Consider the following 7,827-nt stretch of genomic DNA (forward strand, 5'->3'; position numbering starts at 1 on the left):
GTAAGAATCAAGTTTTTAAATGCATCATGTCCTTGTATCATTGCAATGATCTTTGGCCTAATGTAAAATTTATTACTAGATTAAGAGGTAATGTATGTACCTACATTTAGAAAATAAGATAAAATACTCCGTTATAAATTTATTGATCAGATACTCACAAGTATTACAAAATATGTTGATTATGACACAAGGATACAAGAGTACATGTACACATATTAATGCACGGTTATGTCATACCTTATTAAAGACCTTTAGTCACATATGTCAGTACTCATAAAAGTTTTAATTTAAGACCCCTTTTAACTCTGCCTGAAAAAAGCTCAGGAACACTGCAGAACAATAAAAAGAATTCAGTTTTGGAAACATTTCTTTTTCCAAAAGTTCCTCATCATATATATTTTTTTTTTCAAATTCGAGACCTTTATTTGTCCATATAATAAAGTGACACCACTTTGACTGATGGCCATTTCTCCTTGTACCTGATAATAATATGTGTGAATTCTCTTCAACTGTAAATTTCCATTTTCCTCTAAGATACAAAAAAAAATTGTCACTTAAAGCCGCTTCTTTGGGATGCACATCTTTAAAGCTGTAGGGACACTTTACTTCAATAACACCATGGTAAGGCTTGCAGTGAGGACAGTATACTAGTCCATTGGGGCTGGCACCTAAATGAGGTAGCGATTCCCTGACAACTAGTCCAGTCTCCTGGAATGCCAGTGGTGGATGTATCTCCCTCACCTTGAGCAGGTACCAGTCAATGGCAACTTTTTCATGTTCTCTTCCCCATTCAACTGCTTTGTTTGAAAAAGATGGACAGTATCCAAGAATATACTTTAAAAGTAGATTGTCAGGTAAAATCTCTGGTTTTCTCCGTACAATTTTACCAAAGTCTGAGGCAGTTAGTCTCCAATGGCTTGCTTCTCGCCAAATTGGGTTTATGTGTTGACCTTTAGTCATTTTATTAATAATTTCACATTCTTTTACTGAAACCTGAAGTGAACCAAAATATTGCATAAATTGTTGTTTACATTCATCAGAAAAAAGATTAACAGTGTCCATGTAAGAGAAGGTTATATGGTGAAGTTCAGCTATTGATTTTGCAGCGGGCGGTAATGTTTCAATATGTGTAGTTGAAAAGTTTTTTAGCCAACCTGCCACTGGATTTATTTTTGTAAGATTTTCTTTAAAGATGGTAAGGTTAGGTCTGGATTTTTCTCGCTGACACTATATGAACATGATTTGTTTTTCCCCGTCGTCTTTGTTTTGCTGAAATCCATGTCCTGCGCCATTTTTGGTGAAAGATTTCTGCTACGTGGTTTGATCCACTCGCATGCTTTTGAAGTTGGGGCAATTTTACCGGTGTGTTTTTTTACTGATATGTCGACGATTCCATACAATAATGCTGCGATAGGGTTGCAAGCACCTCTTTCTCTAGAAGTGAGAAAAAAAGAAACTAGATGCTGTCATGAGACAGTAATACCCGCACTATGGTGTTTGCCTCTAAATATACACTCATTCATATTGGACTTTCCAAGGAAGAAGTCAAGATAATTCTATAATTATCACCGTACATGTATTCGTCAAATTGAACATAAAATTTTCAGATGACCATATGATCTCTGAGCCTCATATATGTATTTTGAATACTTAATTCATTACCAGTCTGAAATAACAGAATTTAATTCAGGTGCGTAGCCAGCTTGGAAAAGATGTGTACGCAGATAACGGTCAGAGGTCTGGGGGCCGCCCTGAGGCCACCAGTGGGTCCAGGGCGAAGCCCTGGTTGGGGCACAGGGGGCGAAGCCCCCGGAAGCTCGTGGATTTTACTAAAAATTTTAGTCATTTTCCCGGAAAAGAAATCACGCTACATCTCTTCTCGAGCAAGCACTTGGCAAAGTTATACTTCCATGGATACTTCAGAAAGAGAACGATAATTTAATCAAATCAATTCATGGAGATTTTACATGTAGTATTGGAAAAAAGTTTACAAGTGTGACAAGATAAACAGAGAAATAATTTCAATATCGTAATCATTGTAGTTTAAATATTTCATTAAAAAAAAACAGGGGTGTTGGGACGGGTGGGTGCATGTCTCATTTTGATTCCCTTTACATTCTGATAGCTTAAACAATGTGAGAATGCTTATAATATAATTTTATAAATTGGTAACATCAGTAACAGAAGATATTCATACATGATCTACATTATTATTTACTTTAGCGTAATTTAAATTTTACCATTTTTTGTTTAACGACATTTATTCATTTTACCTCAACGGATCCGAAATTGAAAATCTTGCATAGTCGTCTTCTTGTAACTTTTTCTTTAGATCAAAGTCCTTTAGATCGCTTTCCTTCATCAAATATTTGTCCGATAATCAGGATTACGCGGATAAACAGTTGAAAATTTTTGTTCAAAAATATTTTCTCCCTCAAGAATTTTGGAAGATGTTTTTGAAATAGATTGTTTAAAAGACTAAATTTAACTGTAGAGATGTGCTGAACAAAATTTGAAAAAAAATAAGACGCAAGATAATTTGAAACACGGATACTAGCGCCTTTTTTTCTCGAATAAATCTGTCTCTTTCTTTTTTTCTTTCTTTTATTCTTTTGTATTTTTTTTTTGTAAATGATGTGTACGCACTTGCGTATAGGCAGCTACGCGCCTGCAATTAATGATTGAAGTATATTACTTAATTAGATTCAAATAAATAATTTTCCCATAATTTGGAACTTTTTAAATTTACTTTCTCAACGACATAAAATATTATTTTAGTACAAAGCGTTTTTGATGAATTTATCAAAATGTGCAAACTGATTTTAGTATTTGGTCGGGGAAAAAAACCCATTGAAAATACAACCCGATTAATTTGTCCATGCCTATCTCCCCCCCCCCCCCCCCCCCACACACACACACACTCTCTCTCTCTCACTCTCACATTTTTTAAAAAACATAGTTTATTATGATAGTTTGAAATTTGTTCTTGCACTAAACAGTTTTATTTTCTACATTCACATTGGGTTTGCGTCACCCATTATCATATTTATAGATATCACCTCTCGGCACACCTCGGCCAATTCATACTGGCAACGGAATCAGCAAAGGTTTGTCGAATGAGATTATTTAGCACATGTATGCTGACGATGCAGTGTGGTCAGTTAAAATCATTTGTGTTTTAATTGGATTATATGGATTATATTTCATGAATTCGTTGTCACGACCTATGACATTCGGTAAGTACAAGATTTCGTATAGATTGCATAAAAATAAATAAATGCAAATGGTTAGGTTGAAGTTCAAAAAGGGTCAAAGATCATCGCATGCCACAGTCGACAAATTTCACATTGTCAAGTTATCTACCGTTGCGGACATTCAGTATATACAGACGCAGATCCAGAATTTTTTTTCAGAAAGGGGGGGGTGTCACATCTCAGTCAAAAAAATCAGCCCAAGATTTCCTGAGATGGAAATAAAAAATAATGATAAAAACAATGATGGTGGAGTCCCTGTTTTCTAAGGGGGAGGATGTCCAAAGTCATTTTTATTCTCTACAGTGCATATATAGTCTTATTTAAATAACTGCTAATTCCAGGGGGGGGGGGGGGGGTCTGATCTCCCTAGCCACTGACTCCCTGTACCTGAAATGACAATTGATCTTATGACTCCATAATAGTAGAAAATTTTTTCATTTGACTATTTATACATATTTTGTTTCCTATGTTTATGTAATTTTGTCTGTCCAAGGAAACTTTAACCTTGCCCATATTTTTTAAGTGGATTGGGCTATACACATGGCTTCAATATTTCATAGGTAAATTTCTTTTGGCAAAACCTTTTAATGGGTACCACCAATTTTGACCTCTTGATCCCTTGACCTTGGAGTTTGACCCAATTTTACAAGAAAAATACCTTGAACTTGGCCTAAGTTTTGAACAGGTGGTGCTAGGACTTTCATGCTCTTACATGTGTAATCATTGTAAACTTTCAACAGGTATAATTATTTTTGACCTAGACCTTAGAGTTGAATCAAGTTTAACTTTAACCTTGGCAATAACTTTTGAACAGGTGAGGAAGTTCTAGGGATTTCTCCCTTTTTTCACATGTGTATTCCTTGTGACAAGACTTTCCCTTTGATACCAACAATTTAGACCCTTTGACCTTGACCTTGGAGTTTGACTTACATTTGAGAAACTTCAACCTTTGCCAAAAGCTGCCATAACAGTTGCTGTCACAACAAACAAACAACTTACTAAAATAAAACATAGAATACATGTACATATTTTATATTCAACAAATATACATCTGGTCATATCTCTAGTTTTCCCTTGAATGAGACATGGTGATATAAATTTTAAAAAATAATTATAAGAGTTGAAAAGGTTGTGCATATTGAAATATACTAAGCTATGCGGATGAATTAGATATACCTGTTTAGCTTTATTTTGCTACCCAAAGCACCTTGATTAACTATTTATAAGCATACTGTTTTCTGAAATGTACTGATTTCTGTTGTCCATCTGTTTATCTGCAAACTTTTCACATTAACTTCTTAAAAACCACTGGGCTAATTTCAACCAATTTACATTTAAATATGCAGGGGACTTTTTATGCGCCCGGATCGATAGATCCTGGGTGTATATTGTTTTTGTCCTGTCTGTTTGTCTGTTTGTCTGTTTATCTGTTTGTCTGTTTGTCAACTTTAACCTTGGCCATAACTTTTGAACAATAAGGGATAGAGACTTCATATTTGGTAAGCATACTCCACTAATAAAGTCCTTTCAAATGATATCAAGGTCAATGACCTTGTGACCTTGACTGTGACCTATATGCTAAAAATAGCTTTTTCCACTGTTTGTCATAACTTTTTAACCATAGGAGATAAGGACTTCATATTTGGTAAGCATACTCCACTAATAAAGTCCTTTCAAATGACATCAAGGTCAATGACCTTGTGACCTTGACTAAGACCTATATGCTAAAAATAGCTTTTTCCACTGTTTGTCATAACTTTTTAACCATAGGAGATAGGGACTTCATATTTGGTATGCATACTTCACTAATAGAGTCCTTTCAAATGAAATCAAGGTCAATGATCTTGTGACCTTGACTGTGATCTATATGCTAAAAATAGCTTTTTCCACTGTTTGTCATAACTTTTTAACCATAGGAGATAGGGACTTCATATTTGGTATGCATACTCCACCGATAAAGTCCTTTAAAACGACGGCAAGGTCAATGATCTTGTGACCTTGACTGTGACCTATATGCTAAAAATAGCTTTTTACACTTTTTGCCATAACTTTTGAACCATCAGAGATAAGGACTTCATATTTGGTATGCATACTCCACCGATAAAGTCCTTTAAAACGACGGCAAGGTCAATGATCTTGTGACCTTGACTGTGACGGATATGCTAAAAATAGCTCTTTACACTTTTTGCCACAACTTTTGAACCATAGGAGATAGGGACTTCATATTTAGTACGCATACTCCACTGATTAAGTTCTTTCGAATGACACCATGGTCAATGACCTTGTGACCTTGACTGTGATCAATATGCTAAAAGTAGATTTTTTTAACTTTGTTGCCGCCGGGCGTGTAGTGTTTCACAAACACATCTTGTTCCAACATAAATCTTCTTCTCAAGAACAGCAAAGACATTTATTGTCCCCATTTTTGCTAAAGGTAGGGTACATTAAATCTCATTTGTTTGTCAATCTGCCCATCTGTCACAATAAATTTAACCTTGGTCATCATGGTCGTATATTTTGAATGAGAAGAGATAGGACTTTTTTATTAAACATGTGTATTAGTATTAAATGGGACAATACCATTCTACATACACTTTGATTTTCATTACCCATGATCTTGAAGTTTGACCTAATTTCATAAAAAAATTAATTGCTTTGAATTGATCATTTTGAAAGATAAATGAAAGGGCATTCATATTACCTGTGATAAGACCTTTCAAAATGTATCATGACTTTTTGACTCTGTGACCTTGACCTTGAAGTTTAACTTAGTTTTCATTAATGTTGTATTTCCTTTTCATTGAGAAGAGATTTGACTTTCACATTTCAAGTGAACATTACCCATAACAAGAGGCTCCCAACATGCTATGATTTTTTACCCCTTGACGTTGATGTTTTAACAAAATTTCAAAAGAGTGAACTCTCCCAAAAGATGATAAGACCACTGTTTAAAACAAAAAAGGAGTTTAGGGAAGTCTGGGCTTTTTCCATAAAAAAAACGTCATTTTTCAACCCTCATTTGACCCCCCGGGCAAAATCAAAATTCCGAAACCTAACTGCACATCTACATGACCCAACCAACCATCTCCCAAAGATGATTAGGATGCTGAATAAAATGTAAGAGGAGTTCAGGGAAGATGGGGCTTTTTCCATAAAAAAACATCATTTTTCGACCCTCATTTGACCCCCCGGGGCAAAATCAAAATTCTAAAACCTAACTGCACATCTGCATGACCCCACCAACCATCTCCCAAAAGATGATTAGGCTGCTGAATAAAATGTAAGAGGAGTTCAGGGAAAACGGGGCTTTTTGCATAAAAAACGTTATTTCTCGACCCCCATTTGATCCCCCGGGGCAAAAACAAAATTCCAAAACCTTACTGTACATCTACATGACCCCACCAACCATCTTCCAAAAGATGATTAGGCTGCTGAATGAAATGTAAGAGGAGTTCAGGGAAGACGGGGCTTTTTGCATAAAAAACGTCATTTTTCGACCCCAATTTGATCCCCCGGGGCAAAATCGAAATTCCAAAACCTTACTGCACATCTACATGACCCCACCAACCATCTCCCAAAAGATGATAAGCCTACTGAGTAAAATGTAAGAGGAGTTCAGGGAAGACGGAGCTTTTTGCTTAAAAAACGTCATTTTTCGACCCCCTTTTGACCCCCTGGGGCAAAATCAAAATTCTGAAAGCTTACTTCACATCTACATGACCCCACCAACCATCTCCCAAAAGCTGGTTAGGCTACTGAGTAAAATGTAGAAGGAGTTCAGGGAAGACGGGGCTTTTTGGACAAAAAACGTCATTTTTCGACCCCCATTTGACCCCCCGGGGCAAAATTAAAATTCCAAAACCTTACTGCACATCTACATGACCCCACCAACCATCTCCCAAAAGATGATTGGGCTACTGAGTAAAATGTAAGGGGAATTCAGGGAAGACGGAGCTTTTTGCTTAAAAAACGTCATTTTTCGACTCCCATTTGACCCCCTGGGGCAAAATCAAAATTCCGAAAGCTTACTGCACATCTACATGACCCCACCAACCATCTCCCAAAAGCTGGTTAGGCTACTGAGTAAAATGTAGAAAGAGTTCAGGGAAGACGTGGCTTTTTGCACAAAAAACGTCATTTTTCGACCCCCATTTGACCCCCTGGGGCAAAATCGAAATTCCAAAACCTTACTGCACATCTACATGACCCCACCAACCATCTCCCAAAAGATGATTAAGCTACTGTGTAAAATGTAAGAGGAGTTCAGGGAAGACGGAGCTTTTTGCTTAAAAAACGTCATTTTTCAACCCCCATTTGACCCCCTGGGGCAAAATCAAAATTCCGAAAGCTTACTGCACATCTACATGACCCCACCAACCATCTCCCAAAAGCTGGTTAGGCTACTGAGTAAAATGTAGAAGGAGTTCAGGGAAGACGGGGCTTTTTGGACAAAAAACGTCATTTTTCGACCCCCATTTGACCCCCCGGGGCAAAATCAAAATTCCAAAACCTTACTGCACATCTACATGACACCACCAACCATCTCCCAAAAGATGATAAGCCTATTGAATAA

Source organism: Saccostrea cucullata, unplaced genomic scaffold (assembly GCF_032062105.1).
Source record: "Saccostrea cucullata isolate Sc308-1 unplaced genomic scaffold, CSIRO_AGI_Scuc_v1 ctg85, whole genome shotgun sequence".
In the NCBI taxonomy this organism is placed as follows: Eukaryota; Metazoa; Mollusca; class Bivalvia; order Ostreida; family Ostreidae; genus Saccostrea; species Saccostrea cuccullata.